General features: G+C 38.5%; 1 protein-coding gene across 24 annotated transcripts in view; it reads right to left on the bottom strand.

Moving 5' to 3' along the window:
- ERC1 (ELKS/RAB6-interacting/CAST family member 1) overlaps positions 1-24,844 on the bottom strand; it is a 293,279-nt gene that overhangs the window by 227,249 nt on the left and 41,186 nt on the right. The gene's annotated exons all lie outside the window — the stretch shown is intronic.

The following is a 24,844-nucleotide window of genomic DNA, read 5'->3' as shown; positions in this document are numbered from 1 at the left end:
CCCAGCTGACTTACAGAAGAAACTTCATCATGTCAGGAGTAACCACAACTATAGAAAACTGGATATATGCTGACTGGGGAGAAGGGTCACATCATAAAATTTTATGCAGGAGGATTTTAGTACAGAACGGAAATTACCACCTTATAAAGAGGGGTGTGAGGTAAATCAAATGATCAGCAGTAATTTGTGGTTTTGCAAGACGATAAATCCTGTCTCAACAACTGAATACAGTGGGTTAATGTAGTGAGATAATATAGAAGCAGTACAGCTTGCCTAGAAAAAGGTCCTCACTTCATATTTAGATAAACATCCATTTTTTCCTCTGCAAGACAGAAGTATTAAGACAGTAATGCAGAAGTACTATCACATTGAACAAAGATCTGATTACCAGGGGTGAGGTATGCACCGAATGATAAGACATGCTTACCATTTAGTCTGAATTTGAACAAGTTACATGAATTGATCCCAGGGGTCTACCTTCATATTACAAAAATCAGTGTCTGCAATACAGCTACTTCTAGTATTCAGTAGGACTAAAGTGCTAGTTAGATAGTATCAGTTCTAATCTATTATCAAGCCTGACGCAGGAGACACACTGTTAAGGTCTGTAATGTAAAGATGGTGACAAATTAATGTATGACATAAATCCAAGTACTTCATTTCACTCAGATATTTGTGAAAAGAGGAGATGTAAAAAGATCTGGGTTTAAGTATTACTTCAAGAATATATTTAGACTATATTTATCACAATTGTTATGTAAAATTCCTCAGAGATATTAAAAAGCTGCCTGGAAATAGCTCTGGGCAACCAGCCGTAGATGGCCTTGCTTCAGCAGGGAGGTTGGACCAGCCGACCTCCAGGGGTCTCTTCCAACCTCAAGCATTCTGTGATTCTATGAAAAGACAACAGAAGATTGTATTTGCAGCACAGTTACCTACCATTAACCTGGTTTAGAAACTTTAACGGTTAGTTTAGTTGTACAGAATGATGCATAACAGCAGTCCAATTCCATTTTCTTTACAAAGTCAGTACTTTAGACCAAGAAGTTTTCCTTTTGTGTTCTGGCCTAAGAAGAACTTCACAAAACTAAAGGTGTTGTTTCACAATGAGCTCACCCAAGTCTACGTTGCCACTAAATGGAACAGTCCAGATCTCTGTCCTTCCTCAGGTGGCTGCTGCTGACAACCAGATCAAAACTTCACCTGTGTCTGAAAACCAGCCCCATCAAAACCAAACAAAAAGTCTTTCCCGCCAGATCTCCCATCCAGCTACACCAGTGCTGATCCTGGTGCAAAGTAGGGGTGGGAACACATAGTTAAGGAGCTGGTTGAGAAGAAAATTGAACCATTCTTTATAGTACGAGTATAAACTGAAATCAGCTTAAATGCATAGCTTTGGAGTTGATTTACAATGCTGCAGTTGTCTTTTCTTCTATTTCAATAGCATAATATTTGGCATTTACTAATTCTTGTAATCTAAAACTACACTTTAGGTCAGGCCCCTGGTGAAAATGAGTTTCAGACCCCTGCTTCAGGTTATAGAACCTGTGTGATAACATAGCACAGGTATATTAGGTGAGAGGATAATTAATCACTCTCTTCTAAAAGGTACATTGTATTTATATATTGGTGGACACTCAGATTTATTTTCAAGTCAGCACTTAGGAGTATACAAAAAGAAATATCTCAAGGGAATCAATATGAATTTTGAAAATGTTTTAGAAATCACATTTTTTCCCTTTTTTTTTTCTTCTTAAAGATTTCAATTTTCATGTATTGCAATTTTTCCAAATCATAGTCAAAATGAGAATGTCAGACAACATCTAAGCCTTAAAAATGAGCCACTAACACAAACGTGCCAGCACGCAGGTAGGCAATCAAAACTACTACATCAGTTCAATTAATGCATGTTTATCACGCTGTAAGAGAAAAAGGGCATTCATGACAAGGTTTGCCTCATCTGTACCTATACAGCAACAAAGTCAGCAGGACAACAGCAGTAGCAGGAGAATATCCTTAAGTTTCACTCAACTTAAACACCCTCACTAGATATAACTTTACAATTCCACACACACAAGATAATTCTGTCTGTATTTGAGAAGCCTTACTTATCCATAGCCCAGCTGTGTGTTGTTCCTCCAACTAACAAACAAATTCCAAATTTTCCACCTGCCTCTCTACATTCTGCCAGTTCAGCGCTTCCTTTCTCTCGGGCGAGAAAAGAGCCGCTTCCGAACAACCTCATCATCTACTATCTGAAATTACTTCCTCTGCTCAGTGGTGCCCAGAATAAAACTTGGGTTATTTATAAACATCAATGGACTAAATCACCACAACCAAACTCCTGCATTTTTACCATTTGATCTGCTGTGAAATCTTATTTCAGGTTATACATGCAAAAACTATGTCTCAGACCCACAGAAATTATTTCCCCCAAAGCTGGAAAAGCCTCCATGCAATTTTTAGGTCAGAGAACCAAAATCTATTATATGATTCAGAAATGGAATAGAATTTTATAGCAGTGACAAACAGTATTTATTTGTATCCATCAGTTTGTTAAATAAAGACAAGAGGGTTTGGAACACCAACAAAAGTGGTCAGCAGCTGCCTTGAATTCAGTTTCCCACAAAAAATGAACAAGTGGGGCAAGAGGAAGGGTTAGCATGAAGGTTATGAATTACTATCACTGTTCTCTGCACCGCTCAACTGAGACCAAAATTCATTGTGTGCAAAGTTAACTGGAAAATACACCACAGAAAATTATTCTATGCTTTTTGACACCCACTCCTTTCCAACATGCAAGATGTATGCAAAATGGGTTCTTTTCTCTGCTTTCCAAAAATTTTCTAAGATTTTCAGAATGGAACAATGCCCTTTATTGGCTGGCATCATAAATAAACCAGTCTGAAGGAGCTGGCCAGTCTTACTAGCTCTAGCTTCTCATCCACTTCTTAGACTTCACTTCTAAATCAGTGACTACCCCAAAAAGGCAAAATACTTTCCAAGTTCATGCAATACTAGCCACTGATGCTCTCTAATCCTGTTTCTAGAACCTAATAAGAGACCTCAATTGAACTTGAAAAATACTGTTGAATTGTCTTGTCTAGAAATAAACAAGTAAAAATACTTTTAATACCCCTGAGCTTGGATATGTCATACTCTGCTGAGTAAGTACCAATCATGCTTTTCTTAAATAGTCTAATAAAGGTAACATAATTAAAGTCAAAACAATTACGTTGATCCTGTACTTTGCTTGAAGCTTACTGCTCTTATTTCACACCTTGAGGATTGCCTGTTTTTTCAAGGAATGAAAATCGATCTTTAAGCCTCACAACAAATTATAACTACACCTGCAAATTACAAAGGTATTTTTGTGAGCACAGTTCTCTAGTATGTGTCCTGCTGGTTATGCCCGACGTACTTTTCTCTTGACAGAGTCAAGCCCCTTCAAGTTCACCTCAAATGTAAATCCTAGAAGGCCAAGGTGTAAACGCAACCTCCTACCAGATGTTCCTCTGCCTGTACTACTTCCATGAGGCAACCTGAAGTTTGTTAACTGGGCTCTAGCAGGGACAAAGTTCGCCTTTCATCCAGCAGCACAAAATGTACATCTGTAAGTAGCAGAACATGATTCAATCTTCGCCTCCACCCAAAAAGATTCAAACTCACATTTCCCACACCTTGGCAGGTTGTTTGGATGAGTTTCCAACCTACAGTATGACTACAAGCAATGATACAAAAGCTCCTTGTATTTGGTTCACAAAGCAGTCCTGCTGTTGCAGTCTCAGGATAATGAAACGTACCTATCAGTACACCAGTGAGTTTGGGAACCTTGCCGCAGGCAGCTTTGCCTGTTGAAGCTTTGCCATTTTGCATGAATTATTAAAAATTCAGCAGGACTGACAGAAAATACTAAAGAGAGCACAGCTTCTTATTCTAATTGGTAGAACATGTAAGAACAGAAAGACCTGAAGAGCAATCCTTCCAATTAACTTAAGTGTTTATCATCTTAACATTCCACAGGAAGCAAGGGACGTGCATTTCAACATACTTGGAAAGAAAAAGGAATTTAATTGATACTCTACAGCCAAGACCTGCATTCTAGCCCTACATTTTAGATCAAAAGGAGGCAGCCATTGCTACTAGCATGGTTTTGGAAGAAATTATTAAATTGTGACACGCTTTTTAAAGAAAGCATTTCCACACTCATCTTTGCAAGACAGAGCTTGACCTACCAAGCTATGGTGTTTGAGATTCCAATATGCATTTGTCTGTCTGGTTTTGGTTGCCTGATTTAAGCTATTCACACAGCAGATAAAGCCTTCCTAACTACGGCAATCAGACACATAACTCATCCCATACTTTATTCAAGAAGGCTGAATGCCTAAATTAGAACTGTGAGTTCTGCAACAGAGGCAAGGCACCTGAGCACTGAACACTTGTGTAGTTCAGTTCTCCTTAATCTCCTGGATTTAAATTCTAAGTAGGTTAACCAGGGAAATTATTTTATTTTCTGGAATACCGAGAAAAAATTCAGTACATTCAAGATGTGCCTGTCAAAAATCAGCAAAAATGACTAGAAGAACCCATTCTTTCCCAGAAACAAAGGAAAAAGTAACACACAATTATATGACCCCATGTTGCAGAAACGTGTCACAGTGAGGTGGAAAGCGTTGTTACATTCTGCAAAGCTCACTGACTTAAAAAAATTCTCGTTTTATGCTAGGAGAACATTGAAGACTCTAATATTCATGAACAAGAGAATATGGTTTGATGGAAAGGACAGGGTGAAAAAGAGAGGTCCTACTATAATAGTCAGGGGTGTGTTAGAAGAGCTTCAGTCTGGGAGATAAAGGTTCAAGCACTTACTCATCATCTTCACACATCCCAAATGAGGCTCTAGTCAGCAGACAACAAGCTATTCTTTGGTGGATCTAGAAGAAGATAGTCTCACAGAAGGGACTGAGAGACATTCTGCTTTGTATAAACATCTGAATAATAACTGCTTTAGGAATTTAAACCTACCTCTCTCAAATCTCAGTGCCATAAAAGGAAGATGAATTTCAGCTCAAGGTCTTTGAATTAACTGAGAGGCCCTTTAGCATCTCCCAGTAAGCATCCTTGACCAAGTCTATTTTCTGCTCATGGGTTCATCTCTTCTCACTCTTTGCTAATTTTTAACCAGAAATTCCACTCCAGAGGGAATAAATATTTTTCCTAACAGAAGTTTTACTGAAATGAGTAGATTCAATAACAGTTTATTTAAAAACATTATTTAGAAACTTAGCTACTACGAATTTCCTGATTACTTCTGCTGTTAACCCACACCACCACTACATTCTGTATTGAATGACAGCTTTACGATGTACACGTATTTGGCAGGTTTTTTTGCAAATCTGCTCAGTGATCGAGCTGTTTGTCATGTAGAAAACAGTAAATGCTTGGAAAGACATAAGACAGGTTTGTATTTTTTGGAAGCATATCACATATTTCTGTATTCACTTTTCAGCATCCAACCCAGAAAAGAATTTTAAAAGACACAGATGTAATGTGTTAATTGACCAAAAACTAGGTTTCTGAAGATGCCAGTTTACAGCTAATTATTAATTATTCAGCTACCTATTTTTAAAGTTGGGAAAGAGACAATCTTTCAGCTACAAAAGCCCTCCGAGGTCTGAAATAGATGTATCAATACTCGTAGTAACTACAAACACTGCCTTATTTTTGTCTTCAGATCATCATTACTATGATGCTACTACCCTGGAAAGAAAAGGTACAATAATTACAATATATTTTATGTCAGCAGGACAATTTAGTAAGGTCTACCCTCAAATGTACAGCATCAGAAAATAACAGAACTTAGAGGTGCTTTTCTTGCCAGCAAATCCACATGCACTGTTACAAACTTTTGCATTATGACAATCCCTCTCACGTTCTTCACAATGAAAGCATTTCAAACATTTGTAAGAGGATGAGCCACACCAAGCTCAAAAAGGGATCGCGTGCCAAACGCTAGAATAGGATTTGGTCGCTGTGGGAAATCATTCTCTCCCATTCTCAAAGAGTTAATGTTTTGGCGGCATTTCTGGGAAATAGATTCTGCTGAATGCCCTGCAGACGCAAAGGCCTGGCTGGCCGAGGGAGTCCCTGCTGACATTCAGCTGCAGCCCACGCAAAGAAACTGAAAAAAGGGCTAATGTCAGGTGTCCAGCAGGGCTGTGATGAAACAGAACTTGCTGATTCCAGAAATGCTACATATTCCCTGTAAGAGGGATCACAGGCTTCAAAACCCTCGTTTAAATTAAAACGAATGAGTGATTTTTTTTTTTGTGCACAGGTATGATTTTAATAGGATTTAATTTGTGAGAGTCAAAGAAAGAGACTTGTATTTTAAAGACAACCATGCATTGCATTATCTCTGAGACAGCAGAAGAGCAAGATGGTAAAAAAGTGTTATAGATAAAGAGCTTAAGTTGCCAGTAATACATCTGTCAGCTGAACGAGACTCACACAAAATGACTCATTTGGTTTAATAGGGCACTGTGCAGCAGCCTGATTCCTTCGCCTCTGTCTGTACAAAAAAAACCCAACACCCAAAACCCACAACAAAACAGAGGCAACCCAGCAGGAATGAATTTAAACTCCAAAAGTAAGAAGTTCAGAAAGAACGTAATAAACCTTTAGTCACAGAAGAATCAAAACTGCAATGAAATTACCTCATACTAAGTGTACAGGTGCATCCATATAAAAGGGTGCAAGGTAAAACACAATATTCAGTGGTAAATGTCCACATGGAAGATTTTAGCTACGGTAAACATGACGCAGCTTATATTACAAGGCAAAATGTAAGTTATTTATATTTTCAAGGAACAAAGTATGTATATGGGCAGCTTCTATAGCACACCTCATGCACAGTAAAAATATAACTTATTCTGAAGACATTTGCCCACTTATCCATGTGATAAGAATAAACATTCTGATTGAGCATAGGGAAACCTAGTAAACTTATGAAAAACATCAGTTTATCAGGTTTTGAACTACGAATATGATTCTGACAGTTTTCTGGCTTCCTAAGGGATGAAGCAATTTGAGATCTGTGGCAGTTATCACAAATGGTCTAATAGCTAATAGTAAATATTTCTGAAGTCATAACAGTTAGTCCCAGCTACCATGTGTCTCATTCTCCAAAAGTACATCTGCATTAGTAGCTTGGTGTGCTTCAAAAGCTTTTTTCCTCATGCAAATCTTTGTAGCATCAACATTTCACACGCTTTGAGTATCAGCATGCTATGATCCCGGAGCACAGAAACCAGATTCTTTTAAGTGCCCCTCATCTTTCTTGAGAACAGACATTTGGGGATTAGAGCAAATGTTCAGAATTTCCCATTGGAATCGATAATTTCCATACTGATTTTAATCCCTGTTTCCCACTAGGCTGTCCAAATTGGGTTAGCATCACACTACTTAAATATCATGTTTTATTTATATACAAATATGAGCTTTGATTATTTGCTCTTATGTTGCTAAAGAAGCAAGCATCCCGGCATATATGCAGTTTCACACATTGCTGTAAGATAATTCCTTACAGTTTCTGTCTCCCCTGTCTAGCAAGCACAAACTTATTTTGTCACAAACTCTGTTGATTATAATGGATCCTGTGTTACAGGTTTCTTCAAAGAAAAGCCAAGACACAAACATCAGACTGATCCACATTCAGGCCAGCCATGACAGAACTTGTAGAATTCAATCTTATGCAGCTTTGCATGTGTATACAACCTACTTGGCCAATTTTATCCATGGCATAGATTACTTCTAAATGTTGCATCTGTGGAATAAGTGCCAAATTCAGCTTTCACGAACCTCTCATCCCACAGAAGTAGTTAGAAATTATTATGGCACTTGTAGGAAGGAGAATTTTAACATTTACATATGTATGTCTAATATTTTCAAATTAATAGTATCTATATGAAACATGATTCATTTTGTTAATAGATCAGGAGCTTTTCTGCAAAAACATATCCTTATTAGTCACCTCTATTAGGGAAACCTAGTAAACTTACGAAAAACATCAGTTTATCTATCTGGTTTTGAACAACAAATGTATCTTTCCATTAGCTGATGCAAGAAATCAATCCAAGATAAAAGGTGCTCTGCTACACAACCTTTAAACTTGTGTTCAGTATTTTCCAAGATATGAGCATACATCACCATTATGCTCTAAAAAGGAAAAATAGCTGGTGATTGATAATGAAAAGAGTACTATATGAAAAATCGAAGCACAAGAAAGCTGTTGACTACTTTATCTACAACACCCTCCCCTTGTGACCCCCCCAAACACAAATATAAACCTTCTTCTATACTAATTGGTTTGGAGAGATTACAATATAAATCTCAAAGCACATGTGCACAGGTCCCACAAGAATACTTTCACCAAAATATTTTGAATTATTGCTTTGTATGCATAAACTCTGTACCCTACAAGGGTATAAAATATGAGTAGGCCTGATCTTTAAAGCTTTTTGGATACTTCAAGCTTGTGACTGTTGAAGACAGTCTACTACACGGTACGCTGTGATACATTAATTGATAATACTTCAAATAATTTTTTAAATATAAATCAGCAAGCTTTGCAACTTCTGCTTGCCCACAGCAACACAATACTTCAGTTTTCCTGTCAACCAGAAGGCAGCATAGTGGCATCCTTCACCTGCAAGAAACAGCAGAAGATCTCACGGGTTACCTGATGCTCAGAGACTATGGATTGATGATGACAGCAGGAAGTGTTCTTTTCAAATCTGTGCCTCCACAAATCGAGTTACTGTCCAGATAAGACATCAACAGCCCAATATTCAGCTGCTCAGCTGAAGACATGAAATATTTGCTAACTCCCTCAGACTGAACCATAAAACCTGGACAGTGGCTCACCAGCAATCTGAAAACACTGAAATTTATTGGTGTTTTGTTTGTTGGCTTTTTAAAAATATTTTCTTGAGGGAAAAAAAAGAGAGGCATCAGGTGACCAGATATGGCCATAAATGTGAGAAGATTGCACAACGGACTTGACCCTGTCAAATTATAGAACACGTGACATTCAGGATCTCATAAGCAACATAAGGCTCTACTGGGACACACTGAAAGTTCTTGCTGGTGGTCTTTGCACAATGTTCAACCATGATAAGGAGATAACCCACAGTAAAATCTGGCTGCTGCCTCTCAGCTGCACAGAGAGGGTGTAGAATGAGACTTTGCCAGGCTGCTTATAATTTTCCTTGTGCTGTTTAGAGGGTAACCTTGCAAGGCAAAAGTCATCTTAGGCAGATGACCAGACTGCAGAGGCCCTGTAGGCCCAACATCTCCTCTCACTGTTTCACAAGAAGATGGGACCAATTTAGCTATGTCATGGTAATACTTTCATTCTTGCTTTACTTGTTCATAGTCTTTCCAATACACTTTCCTCGCTGCTTTCTATCCCATAAATAATTGTAAGTGTTGCGTCTTCTCATATTGGCCATATCATCAGTTCTTCAGGGAAAGGAAAACAAGTTGCTTGCAAAAGCATTTGCATGTTGTTTTCTTGTATTAAGCCACAATAAGGAACAACTGCAGACTTTTATACTCAATTGGCCCAAAATCCAAAAGGCCTGAAATGATAGGTAAAACAAGAGCAGTACCCAGGTACACCATCAGCTACTGCAGAGGACTATCATTTGTGCATTGCTATACACAGAAAAAAAAACCCTCATTCATTGTCTCTTCTTGAAATAAGAAGTATGGGCTTTTTTAGAGTTATCCATGCACAGTAGTCAGCCACAACAGCAGCAATCATTTGAAGTCTATCTTACAAGATTAGGACTTCAAGTTCTCACAGGCAAGTTCTTGCCAAATGGAAGATATGCATCCCTTCCATCTCCATAACTTCTCTCATTTTCTTTGAAATGCAAGGAGGAAGAAAACAGCAATCAATTTTTAACAAAATTCACAACAGCAGCAACCATCAGTGAGACTCAACTAAGCCTTTTCAAACCTGTGGCTTTTTGAGATGATACATGCTATCTTCTCAGCTCTCTGCCACTCACAAAGGAACAGCCTTGAAAATGTTGGGGTTTTTTTCTGGATATGTCAAGTCTCTTAGGCTGAGTATAATTTTGGGAACACAGGCAAATCAAATCCGGTACTGGAATTTCAGGATAAATTTAGAATATGGTTGCCGTAATCATTGTTCCTGTGAAAGTACATATAAAAAACCTCTGGTCAAAATGTTCTGGCACTTAGCCTTGTGTTGAAATGATAGCAGCGCCTTTGATGGCAAAGCAGAACACAGCACATTACACTACATCCTAAAGGAGCTTTCTGTGACCTTTAAGAGGCAACACAATCCTCCCTTAAGGGAGTTCAAGAGGTAAGTTACAGGAAAGCATGAAGAGGAACTTGGATAGCTCTGGAAATGAGGAAGCCTAGCACAACCTACCAGATTAAGAGGCATTCAAATTTCTCATGGATGTACCACAATAGTAGTGATGGATACTAGGCTCACATGCTACTTTGGAAGTACAAAGTCAAGGATTTTCATTACAGAAATCTTTACTGGATCCTAGAATGTAACAAAAATACCTAAATGGAAAAGTTCCATATAGAAGAGTGGCTCTTCCCCACAGACATCTTTCTGCTAGGTACAAGAGTTTTCAAAACAAGAGGAAATTCTCTCCGGCAGCAGCGCTCAGTCAACCAACACTCAACCCAACAGGGGCAGTAAGTTGGGTTCTTACAATGAATCTGATTAGAATACGAACCAGACAAGCTAAAATGGGACTGACAGCTAGAACGACTTTGTCAGTGAAAAGCTTTAATACTATCCAGTTTAACCTTGTGCATCACTCTAGGAATCAACAGAAGGGAAGAACGTAAAGGAGATCTGAGTTCGTTGTAATAAATATAAAACTGCCTAACACAGAATAGTCTTGCATGGAATAAAACAGACAGTTGGTATAGACTGTGCTGGTAAAATCATTCAGGTTAAATCTCTCACTAAACGAATACTAGCTCTTAATCTTTTCAAGAGCTACTTACTCATGAATCATTACCACACAGTCATTCAAGCAGCATGTCATGCTGTTAGGCTTCTGGCAGAGCAATGACTGAACTCCCTTGCTTCTTATATACCAGACTGAGAACACGTAACTGTTCAAAATGTGCAAAAACAGAGATAAAACAGACAGAAATGCTGTACAATACAGTCTTATGGTTCTGGTTCAAGTGCATTTATGCAAATCATCTTGTAACGAAGTGCCCTGCATTTAAAAACTATTCAGAGAAGCATTCTAATCTGTTGATACATCTGTATGATCATGTGTCAAGACAGAAAGGAGAATGGAATTCCCTGTTGTGAGTTTGAGGTGCCAGTCCACCAATTCTAGCAAGAGCTTAAGCTTGGCAGAAGTGTCTCAACACAGATATTAATCTCAGAGCTACATGTTTTATAAAAGTCTGCTAATTTAGAACACAAAAAAAATAAATTGGAAGGCCTTGTAGCATTTAAAATCTGGAAAGCTCATTTGTCTAATGTTACGCATTTTACTTCAGGAGAATGGAATAAGGTGGATTCTGAAGCCTTAAATTCTCCTTATCTGTTGGGTGTGTTCTGGAACCTAGAAAGAATTAGGGAAGGGACTGCCTATTTCTAGTCCATCTCAGTGCAAGGCATAAAGGCCAACAATGAATAGTTATTTAAATGCAAAGTTTAAGGCATGCTTCAGAAAAATTTGCTGTGATTTCCCTGAGAAATAAACCCATATGCTCGCCTCTCCTCACACCACTTTCTTCTAGCTTTTACAGACAGTACTAATTAGTCAGGAAACAGGCCAAAAGTTAAATAGCAGTCAAATGCAACAGAGTTCAACTCTTCTTCCACTCAGATAAATGGAAGCTCAGATGAGCTTTACTAGAGAGAAGATTTGTACACCTAATCAACACAGGAACCCTGAAACATATTACTAAGAAACCATGTCACAATCTTGAATTTCACGATCCTTGCATTCCTCTTATATTTCACCTCATATTAACGTTTTTTTTACTCATCATTAAAACACTCTGTTGGTAACACTGTCTTGAGATACTTTCGTTATGCAGATTGTCATCGGACAGTTTATAAACTCAGGACTAAAAGGAAGTGCCCCAAATTTTTGAAGATTCATACACGTTTCTCCCCCTTGATCAGACTCCCAAGCCACCCAACCTAATCTACCAGGACAAACCCATCCTAAACCGGTACGACAAACCTCAGATTTCCTCGTAGTCCCATCAATGCAGCTGGAGTCCACATATAATAACTAATGAGCGCTGACCAGATATGTACCTAAGCTTTCAGAGCTGTTGGTATTGGTGTTGGGGGAAAAATGGTTTTTGCTTCATTCTTTATAGAAACTTTTCATTACAAACACACTCTTCTTAGAGGACAAGATATTAGAGAACCACCTTTGTTTGCTTCATGCGCTTTTCTACTGAAAGCAGACATCTATTTCTCACCTTGCTCTGCCACAGACTAACTGATTGCTGTCGACATCCATATCCCCAAACAAAAAAAATGTAGAGTATCTTCTTAAACTGGTAACTGCAGACATGACACCTAGCATCAGTGACAAACGGGAAGACAAAAAGCAAAACCTGTATCAGCCAGTCCCTAGTTATTACATAGAGTTAGGCAGTAAAGCTGGATGGAAAATCCTTGCCCAGAAAGCACATTACTCTCAGCAGTTTCCAGAGTAGTAGGGGTAACGTTGTACAGGAGGCAGTGCTGAACCTGGAAAATTACACTTTGGTGTCTAGGATGAAATCCACAGAATCTCATTCTCAGAAAAGCAGGAACTACACACTAGTCCAACATACGCAAAGCAGAAATCCATCAAGCCCCAAAATCTTTCTCTTTTTCTAGTTATGCACACAAACGATTTCTACAATTTTACCTTTTTCTAACTTTTATTTCAATTTATCTGATTTTCACAAAAAAAACCAACTTCTATGTCTATAGTTTAAATTTCACAGATTACATACCTTAGTCATACAATTCTTTTAAACTCATCTGTGTCCTTACATCACAAAATAAAAGCTGCTTTTAAAGTGCAACATTCCATTGCAGGCATGGTTTTGGGGCTGGGTTTCTTCTGGTCACGGTTAGTAATTTGTCCACATATTATTCTGATTTTGTTTTCCGAGAAAAGAACTCATGAAAAATCCTGATATACACCATTCAATAAATGTAAAAGGATAGCTGGTAACACAACACGCTACTTTAAAACTTAAACCTCATTGTTTGATTAGTTTTACAAGGAAAAGATAGAGTACCTCCTCTTGATTAACCTACCACAAACGATTCAATTAAAAATTTAATTTAAGTGATGGCAGCTGAAAAAACAGCCAGTTAATGATGGCATCAAATGGTATGTTATGCAGAACAGGTGGAAAAAAAAACTTTAAAAAAAAAATCACTACTTGAACTAGCGAAGAGCGATTTATAAACTCAAACCACAGCTACTGTCAGAAGAATGGAATCTATAATAGGGGACTAATACCGTACAGATGTCACCTTTCCTTAGTTAAGATTAGGGATAAAATAATAATAAAAAAAAACCTCTGCAGAACACCTAAGCAAACAAGGCAATCACAGCTCCATTAGTCAAAAATCACAATCATATCACTTGCTCACCATTGCTTTCCTCGAACATACATTATCAATCCTTCAGGCAGCAACTGTCATTTTGATGTATGTGCTGGTATAACAACCAGAATAATACAATGCAAACCCTTAAACACAACCACAATACAAACAGTGAATCGAACTGTTAAAGCGGAAAAGGAATGAGAGCAATAAATAATGAATAAAGGCTTTCATGAAAGCATTACCGTTCTCATGGTTTAAAGGTCTAAGCACAAGATTTGCATGGAGAGGTGATAACTACCAGCTGATAAACAAAAGACAGTTTCCAGTACTCGAGTCCTTCTTTAGGCTTTACTGTTTTTGCATTAAATCTTTGAAACTATACAGAAGTCAATAACAAATACGGTGAATTAATCTTGATTGCACACTTTAAAAACAAAATTTTGTCTGGTTTATGACATTTAGAATTCAATATTGGTTTACTGCATATTTTTTTTTCCCATGTCATGGCCACAGCTATCTCCTCACTATCCCACAGACAATTCTGTCCTACAGGAGTTAGTTACTGTAATGAACTCCCGCCATAATATCCCTCTCCTTATATACAGCTACCAGCCAGAATTTCTTCTACTGAAACTGAGTAGGATTACTCAGCATAAAATTTCTCAATTTGCTCTCAACTTGAAAGTTGCTGCTTTTGTCCCGTTTCCTCCCATAAAAAAGAGGGTTTGAGTCCAAAAATTTGTTTGCTCTTTTCTTGGCTACATCCTTTAATCTAGCAACATGTTTTATTTCTCTTCAAGCATCTCTCCTTGGAGATGCTTTTTCCCCTCCAAAAAGGGAAAGGTATTGTCATACAGATAATCAGAATATCTTACTGTAAGCTGAAAAAGTTGCACTATAGTAACACAGACATGAGTAGCACAACTTTATTACAATCTCTAGCATCTATTTTAAGTGCAATAGTTCAAGGGCATTGTCTTCTGAAAAATGAAAATAAAATATAAAAATAAATTTCATGGAAACAAATCTGTGTATTACTGATATAATAATGAAGTAACATCTAGACACTAAACACACCTTAATTTTCCCAAAACATTTGATAATTTGATAATTTATTTTGAGGAAGAATTTAACCCTCAAAAATCTATTTGCATCGTTCTCCCTGCAGCAGAAGCATCCGTGACTCGCTGTTGACACCAGGCAGTGGCAGGATCCAATAACCTCCCTGTGCTCCTCTGCTGCTTGGACCGGGGGTGACTCACCAGCAGCTTCGCTCAGGCTGAGATCTCCCATGACGCAAGGTTCTGCGTCTTCAGCGGCCTCGCTCACGCTCTCAGGTTCACAAATCCAACACCCACAGCTAGATAGTGAAGATCATACCCCATATCTAATCTCTATTACATGACAGCAACTGTATTCAACACAAAAAAAAGCGCTGGCTACATCCTAACACAACTAAAATAAATTGAAATTGTGATTCAGATCTCCAAAAAGACTAAGACATCTATGGATTCTCTTATTTATTTCCTTCCACACAACAAAATCTGTATTAGGGACCACAGGTCAAAAGATAAACACTTGTCTTACTTGTCTTAACCGCTGCATTTAAGGTTAAGAGGGGATCTTATAAATTCTTATAAATATCTCAAGGGTGAGTGTCAAGAGGATGGAACCAAACTCCTTCCAGTCGTGCCCAGTGACAGGATGAGGGGCAACGGGCACAGACTGAAGCACAGGAGGTTTCATCTGAATATGAGGAGAAACTTCTTTACTTTGAGGGTGCCAGAGCACTGAACAGGCTGCCCAGAGAGGTTGTGGAGTCTCCTTCTCTGGAGATGTTCAAAACCCATCTGGACATCTTCCTGTGTGATCTGCTCTGGGTGAACCTGCTTTAGCATGTGGGGTGGACTAGATGATCTGCAGAGGTCACTTCCAACCCCAACCATTCTCTGATTCTGTGATTTTTTTGACAAGTTTCAAGGAGTTTCAAGTTTTCATTGGTTTGTCTGCTCCAAAGACATTTTCAGTGATGAGAATGTATCATGAACAACAAGTCACTAAAATAAACAACCATACTGCCACAATGTCTTAAATGAAAAGCAAGTATTCTTAGTAAGTGATTTTAGGAGAAAAACTAGTCTGACAGATAAACCCCCTTTATTTCTTACAATAAAGAAACACAAGAACCTTGATTCCTTCACAACAAACAGATGGTTGATTTAATTATGCAAAATAAATAGGTAACAGCTGAGTAACCAATTCAAAGCTGAACCAAGGACTCTATTAATCCACTGAACACATTTATCCACTTCCATAGCACAGTTCAGAAGGCAACACTAAAATATATGAAGAAGGCATTTTCTTTCCCAAGCTACAAATAATAAAACCAGAAATAACTAAAAAATAAAGCTGTTTTCTATAAAGTAGTGTAGGAAAAACACACATTTCTAAATAATGGTTTGATTTAAAAAAAAGTTAAAAAAAAATTAAAATATGCGTTTGATAAAAATGCGAAACTTTGGAAGCAGTCATCTTAAATGAGAAAAGGTACTTCAATAACCTCAGTTCCTGCTTACCTAACAAACCTGAAGAAACAAACTCCTACATACATACACTTCAGCCTCATCATATTTTTAGAAGCATTTGTAATATAAGCACATTGTCCATGTATAAGAAGTACACCTCAGTGGCAAGACTGCCAACAACTCAAAGGAATTTTAAAAGTACTGAAAAAAACCAAAGTTTTAGAAGCCAATTTCTTGATTTCAGTATCAAAACCAACTCTAGTAACCATAGATAAAGCTCCTTACAAAACAAAAGGATTCTCTTATGGGAAGTATTGAAAGAAGTTCCTACGTAGGTCTAGGGAGGATGAAAATAGTGTTTCCAAGTTCCCTCATTTTTCAAGGATCTGGAAAATCGACAACAAACGTTAGCTTCACATTAGACTTCCCAATTCTGGCTGCTGTAGAAGCCTCCCCGATGAAATCTCCCCAGCCTTACTGCCTACAACTCTTGCAAGGGAGGCTTCAGTAATCCTTCTTTTCCTTACAGCGAGTCTAGTAACTACACAACGTGTTCAGTAAGACCAGAGACAGCCAGATCATGTGTTGCCATCTGTTTACAGGAGAATGATTCAAGAAAACTGCCTATAGGCAGTTTAAGAGAAGAAACATCATAACTCTCAAAACCCCCACTTGAGTGTCTAATGAGTACAAAGACACAATGAGCTCAGAATTCCTCTTCCTGATTCTGCTTTGCCAAAGAAGAGGTAAAAGCTAAAATTCCCTGCTACTTCTTGCCAGGAAAACTGTATCAATACTAAAATTTTTATTTAATACCTACGCCTTTTACTAATGGGAACTTTCTTATGTTCCTTGCCAACACAGCTCTGCATGTAAAGTTTGAGATGACGAATCACTATTAGTAATTTTTTTGCACTGAAGCACTGTCTACAGCCCAAGGCAGAGACTGTTAACCCTAAGAGAACCTCCTAAGTACATGCCCAACCCCTCCATTCCCACCACTTGTTTTGTGAAGGACCTCCGCACTCCTCCCAGCCACCACTTCCTCCTCAAACACATGGATATTCTATTTTAAAGAGATATTGTAAAAATAATATAATGGCTCTATATGAGTAGGTAAGACATACAGGAGATAAACATCAATACAGACTTAATATTTCAAATAATCTCCATTCATAATTTTCCCTTTGCTTTAAATGACTGTCCATATGTATCATCACACTACAGGTAACCGCATGCAGTACCTGCATTTTGAATGGATTATCAGAGAACCCAAAGACTATGGATAGTTTAAGATTTTCTATTAGACACTTCAGTCAGTGTCATGTTTAACAAACACATAAATGGAAGTCCACTTGCAGCTCTGTGGGTCTCCCAAAGGATAATGTATCTGAAATGCTACATAGAGAGTTTGTTTCCAAACTAGGAATTTCCCTCTCTACTCTTTCACAACACGTCCTGGTGAGCCAGAAGAACATACTGAAGAGAAACTGTCAAACTCAGAATTAGGGAAAGAACCACCAAAAACCCAGCATGTTTTCAAGAAGGCCAAGTTACATATAAATAAGAAGATGATGCTAATTAGAAGGTGGCCTGTGTAATGCTGTCTCTGGTAAAGATGAACAGAATATTTTGAAAACAGTCCAAAGACAATCCACCACAAAAAATGCAGCTAAAGTCGCATGGGCTACAGGCTTCAGGTATGTACAAAGTTCTACTGTTTACTGAAGAGACGAGGCAGTGGGGAAAAGAGGATCAGTTCTCAAGTCCCTGAATTTCTACAGTCCTACCTGCTGAGACAAAAGCTATTAAGATATCCACTCCTGTAGACAGATAAAGATATCCACTGTGGGTTTGTGTCACTGACTTGTGGTATCTACAAATTAATAGAACATAACGACGACTTCTCTACAAGAAAAATACCAAAGGTTATTTATTTATTCCAAGCCTACTGGTATTTCATAACTCAATTCCATCTGGATGGTAATCAGAGTTATTAACCATCTACATTTATTTAGCACAATTCATATATTTGTATCAAGTACATTTGCTAATGAATAGATGGAATAAAAAGGCATGCAGACATTTCCCAGGTGCTAAATCTAGGGAAGAGTATCTCTCACTGAGTCAATCAGTTTATCAACGGATCCAGAACAAAAGATGATGTCTGGTCTAAAAAGCAACACTTACATCCTCAGGAAAATGAATGGTGCTTATTTTAGTTAGAGCAGTATAACTTCTTGGAAGTTCTAAATAAATTTCTGAATGAAAGAATCAGACAAGGAATAATTTAAATCTGTCTGGACAGCACAGAAGACTTCAAAAAGGCAATCAATTATAAAAATTAATGATACACCAAGATGAATTTCTCCTTAGCACATGCATACTGCAGCATCAGGTATGCAGAGACAAGCTACCCAATGAAGCACATCTCACCAAGAGGTGGGTCTTCAACATACCAGCTGGATGTCTTCGCAAGGAGACATGGGGTGGAAGAGCTTTGAGATTCGCTTTTGGCATAAACAGATTAAGAAGGTTTCTCTTCTAATTCTGTGCATTGCTCTTTCATAAGCCATTTAAAATGGTGTTGTTTCATATTTATTCACAACATTTATTGGCTCTTAACAAAGCATTTTTGAAGTGTGTCTTAGAGGTAAGTCAGCTACAGATCATTCCTCACTTTAAGGCTGTAACAAATTGGTCATCGGGACACTGTTTTATGTAGGAACTGAAATTGTGTTCAGCCCTTAGCACACTGCTCTGAGCATCCAAATGACAACTACTCTCACAGAAAATGCACAGACAGGGTAGAGGGCTGGAAGAAAAATCCTCCAATGAGCAGTGACAACAATAAGGCTCTCCGGCACGCAACACAGTACTGAAGAAATCACCTTAAGAGACACTGAAATTTCCTGAGGACTGGTCAGAAAGACCGTGAAAGAACACTGTTACAGAAGAATGAAAGAAAACTGAAGTCCTATAATCACTGTTAAAATAACCTGGATGGGCCTAACAGACTGATGTTCCTGAAATTGACTTTAAAATCATACAGAGAAGGGCTTTCTGAATAACAACAGACCTGCCCAGAAACCCAAAGAAAACCTTACCACTTCATGTTACCACTAACATACAAATGCTTTCCTATCATTCACAGAAGAATGAAGGAGCCTCTCTGGAATTCTGGGACAATTCTACTACAATCTTGAGTAAACATACTATGAGATGCAGATATTCCACCTCTGGCCAGATTTCCTGCACTCCAAGTTCCTGAAAAGGAAAGCTGCTCATAAAAGCAACAGTCAAGAGATCTGCATGAAGGGATGAAGCTTCCAAACCCATGACTATCTCAGTCATGCCAATTCAGCTGACATCTCATCAGACACAGCCTGTGTTACTTTCTGCAACACCCTAGGAGCCTGCAGAAGACAGATGCATTAGCTGGTCAGCCCCACAGAGATACTCCAGACAACCCTGCAAACAGGCTTGCTGTGAAACAGAAGAATCAACATTATTCTCTTGGATCTCAAACAAGCTGATTTCAGGTCCTTTCTAAATGTCAAACGGAAAAACAGAAAAAGCACCCGGTAATGGCATCCTTAATGCCTCAGTCGTGATGTACCACTTAAAATGTCTTATCGTACAGCTAGGATAGCCAGTGTTCCCTGCAAGCAGATTGCCAACCACTAGTTCCAATTACAGATATGTCAGGAACTAGCGAACCTCCAAGTGTTACAAGAGGGCGAATCTGAATTCTCTTTATTTACTGAAACCATTTTCATCATGTTAAGTCACCACCTGCATTTGATGCCTTATATCAGAGAGAAACCATGGCCTGTTTTCCAAAATCCTTGTATCTTAAGAACATTTATGCATGACAAGAAGAACATTTATGCAAGACAAGCATCTTCAGCAGACCAAAAGTCCCAAATAATATGACCTGACCTGGTAGGAGGTCAAATTGCCTGTTTCTTTGACACCAGTAAAAAACAGTATCCTTTTACAGAATGTACAGTGTGATCCTAACTGTGTGGCATTTCTGTAGACTGATAGGAGTGGTCCCTTAAAAGGGAGGGTGAGAAAGAAGCAGGATGTTCTGTGCATGACTCTCAGTATCCAGCAGACAGGAAACCAAGATAAGGGCATTTCAGCCAGAAACATGACTAACCAAAAGTGACTACTGGAGAAGGACAGAGATTGAGGCAAAATGAGTCATACAGTTCTCAATGAACACTCAAAACATGTCAGAGAGAACACAAAGTGAGCAAGTGACTGAGTTGTAACTGGTAGCCTGCAATATAAAGATCATCAAAAGATGACATTCAGATAAACTGTCATGTCTGCCCAACATTTAAGAGGCTAAAGTAGGAGACAAGAGTGGCCTCTCTATGCAGTAGGCTGCATAGCAATATCTGTCTGCCACACTACTTCACGAGAGGAAACCTTCAGCTTCGGTTTCTTTATGAGGCACCTTCTCAGCAGGGAAATCATGCAGGAGTGCTTTGAGATGATCCAACTAAAAGTAAGTATAAACAGGTCTGAAGAGCTTCATGTATTTTACAGTCTTACACAGGAAAATGGTAGAAGAGAGGGTTCCCCCTCCACCCCTAACACATCACATCTGTTATGATCCATACGGTTAAGACTTGTAAACCTAGTGAACTCCTTCTAATTTCACCACCGCAAGAAAATAATTCAAGCACAGCTGTGAAAAAGAAATTTGCTTCCATGTCAAGATTTAAAGACACTGATCCACTCAAGGCCATATGGAAGCAAGAATATTCCACAGGGAAAAAGCCAGTTACAGCATCATCTGGTAAAGCACACAATTAAAAGAATATGTGCAGAATATGTCACAACACTATGGAGCGAGCAGAAGGCAGGTTTCCTCACAGATTTTGAGGTAACTAGAGTCCACCGACCACTTCCCACAACAGATCCATCAAGTACTCTAAACAGACATCATAGAGGATACAGGCATCCCCCAAGTCCAGGACACACAAGAAAAATTGTCTTTATCACATATTAAGGTCATCTACTCAGGCAGGAAAAGCTGACAAAGACATAGAGTAATATTCTCTGATCCACCTCTTGGGCTTGCTCATGCACAGGAAGAGACATGAAGGTTTTCAAAGATGGATCGCTGAAGCAACAAGCTCACTGCCCAAAGCATCAAGAACAGAATGGGAGAAGGTTCAGACATTTGTAGAGGCCTACAACTAGGAAGACATTTTCTACCTGCACAACACCTGTATCCCTTCATTCAAGATGACTGGAAGAAAATATGTAAGAAGAGAATATGAGAAATTATTATGCCACTGTACTTGAGGCTGGTGAGGTCCCACCTTGAATCCTGTGTCCAGTTTTGGGCCCCTCCTCATAAGAAGGACATTGAAATACTAGAGAGAGTGCAGAGGAGGGTCACAAAGCTGCTGAGGGGTCTGGAGCACAAGTCTTCTGAGGAGCAGCTGAAGGAACTGGGGCTGTTTAGCCTGGAGAAAAGGAGGCTGAGGGGAGACCTTATCACTGTCTGCAACTACCTGAAAGGAGGTTGTAGCATGGAGGGGGTTGGTCTCCTCTCCCAAGTAACAAGTTATAGGACATGAGGAAATGGCCTCAAGTTGCACGAGGGGAGGTTTATATTCGATATTAGGAAAAAATTATTCACAGAAACAGTTGTCAGGATTAGAAAAGGCTGCCCAGGGAAGTGGTGGAGTCACCATCCCTGGAGGTGTTTAAAAGGCATTTAGATGAGGTACTTAGGGACATGGTTTAGTGTCAGAGTTAGGTTATGGTTGGACTCAATGATCCTGATGGTCTCTTCCAACTGAAATGATTCCATGGTTCTATGAGACTCGGGTGAAATATCTATGTCTTTTGTGAAAGGAAATCCCTAGTGCTCCAGAGCAGAGTCTAGAAATAGAAGGCAGCTCACATGCAATGGGAAGCCACTATTTGGCAAAAGCAGCAGCTTTGTACTTTTTATCATCCTTCATGTAGCACCTCTATAGCCAAAATCTTTCAAGATGGAAGAGATCTTCTCTTGATGCCCTGGAAGCAAGCAAGTCTTGAGGATAAGACAGTATGGAGAGACTATCAAAGCAGCAACTTCATACTAGACTTGTTTACAGGTTGGAGGAGAAATCAGAGTTGAATGTTTATGTAGATCTCAAACATTCAAGATCACCCTGAATAAAGGCCAAAGTTGATGGATGTGTCCAGCAAATAATTAAGTAGTCACTCTTCCTTTCCTTGAAAGGCTTGAAGTCTTTACAAACCCACACATTTCTTCAGGGATTTGATTCTCCAAGTATTTGGCCCTCCTGCTGGGCAACGGCATAATGGTTGCCATTTAAAATATGTCAGCTTCAGGAAATGAGACAGACACATGGAAGGAAAGCAAATAGAAAGAATTACTTAAAACCAGCTAAAAGGTATAAAACCAAAGCCTATGTAATGTAAGCTGTTGCTCAGCCCTGTACCACTTCAGATATCGTGTTGGCTGTGTGCGTGAGATATACACTCCCTATTTCTTTTAAACTTTAAAGATTCATAAAAGATTTGGTCAGAATCTAGTCCAACCTCCCACTTAAAAGCAGGGCTAGTAGCAACCCTAGTTCAGGTCAGCTCCTCTCAAATATTTATCCTTGTGCCATAACCTTAGAACTAGCAACTTCATACAGATTTCAAGCCTTGACATACACCAATAGAATTTTCCTTTTGGTTTGTTTAAAAAGAAAATAACTTGTATGGCATTTGTGAAAACATAGACAAGAATTTCAGTCCTGCTTATATACACATGCATTAATTCAAACTAGAATTCCAAATCGTCTATGTACTACATATACGTAATAATATGAACAAAAAAAAAAAATTAAAACTAAACTAATGCAAGAAAACTAAGCAAAGATACTACATGTAAAAATGTTCATAAAACCCTAGGAACAGCAGTACCCAAGTTAAAAAAAAAATAGAAAAAAAATCAGTTAATAAAGATCTATGCTTTCTAGACCACAACAATGCTGCACTTTTCACCGAAGATCAGTAGTACCATATCTTTGAATGCACCATCTCCTGCTTTCGCAAAGGCCTCTGGACTCCCTCAGGCAACCTCATTTCCTTTTCTCTTTATCTGTTTGGAACACCGGCCAACTTTTATGCAATGGAAAACAGAAACCAGCTTAGCAAATGACAGGTTTAACCAACCTAACAGGCAAGAACGGAAAAAAACCCCAAAAAATCAGTAGTTTACTGCAATGATGATCAGCAATGTTGGGATTTGTAGGAATGTATGTGCTCATAAATAAAGCAGTGCAAAAGGAAAGTTATACGAGCTACAATACTGAGTCAAATAATTATAAAAGAAATGAGAAAATATCTTTGCTTTCCTTCAACTAACATTTTAGGCTTCTTGTTACAGATTAATGTGCCTGAGACTTTGCTGGTCACTCTGTCTCTCCCAAACTGCTCTTCAATAAATGTTTTCATATGGCAAGTGAACCAACTGAGTTTGTACTGTGGCACAGCAGACTAACTTAAATGAAATCTAGCAGGCCAGGCTATACACAGCTATCTACAGAAGCCATGTGGACAGCAAACTTCATACCACTAACTTTTTAAAAAATCTGGCAGCCCAGACTAAGAATGCAAACGGAATGAAACGGGGCTCAAGGCTTACAAATCAAAGGTGAATATACTCTCTCTGCAAATCCCATCAAGAAGCAGCCAATTAGTAAGCAATAAGCAGTTAAAAATGCAAAACAAAAATATTGTTCCATCCTGAGAAGGGTCTGCCTCCCACCATCACTGTGACCTTGAAGAAAAACACAGCTTTTCAAAAGTTCAGAACATTCCATCGGAGACACTTTGTACCCAAGGAAGCTGATCTATCCACTGAATGCACAGCAGTAAGGGCTATGAGCAATGCCACGTAGATAAGGCATCTGTTACTGCTTCCTTAGTCTTTTTTATACCATCTATTGCTTTTCCTATACATCCTTTCTAGGAGCTCTTTCACTGTTCACCTATTTCTCACACATATATAAGACCAAAACGCACATATATACCTAAATAAAAAATAATAAATACGCAGCTTAGCAATATTGTTTGAGAAATTTCATTCCTATGATGTTCCAATGCGTGTTAAATTTCCAGAGCTTCTATTAGGTAGGTATACCTCAGGCATTTTTCTCTACGCCGAGACAGAAACTGAAAACCTAAATTTCTCCTAACCTCATCCATGAGACATAAAGCTTTATTTCTTTCACAGCTTATGCAAAGGAAGTAGCAGTTAAAGAAACATCCCGTGTTTTCCACCAACAGAAATAACAAGAGGACTTTGCTGAGACTCATTTGCTTATAAGCACTAACTTAGAATTACTGCCTGAATCAAGCTGATTCTGAGAGATTAAATACTTGGCTGATGGGATTTTTTTTTTAGTATTATTTTTTATGTTTAAAAAAAAAGAAACCAACAACTCATAGCTTCAATTCTAACCCCAGCAAGCTATTGCTTGATTTTCAGCAGCTGCATACTCCCCACCTACAAACACAAAAAAGGATGTTATCAGTTTCTTCATATATAGATCTTCTGAAACGCACAGCTACTGAGGCTGCCTGGGATCGCAGGTGCCAGCTGAAAAGCCTACCACTCAGACTACCACTTAGT

Source organism: Columba livia, chromosome 1 (assembly GCF_036013475.1).
Source record: "Columba livia isolate bColLiv1 breed racing homer chromosome 1, bColLiv1.pat.W.v2, whole genome shotgun sequence".
Classification (NCBI taxonomy): Eukaryota; Metazoa; Chordata; class Aves; order Columbiformes; family Columbidae; genus Columba; species Columba livia.
Note: the sequence above shows the minus strand (reverse complement) of the source record. Positions and strands in the feature narration are given on the sequence as shown.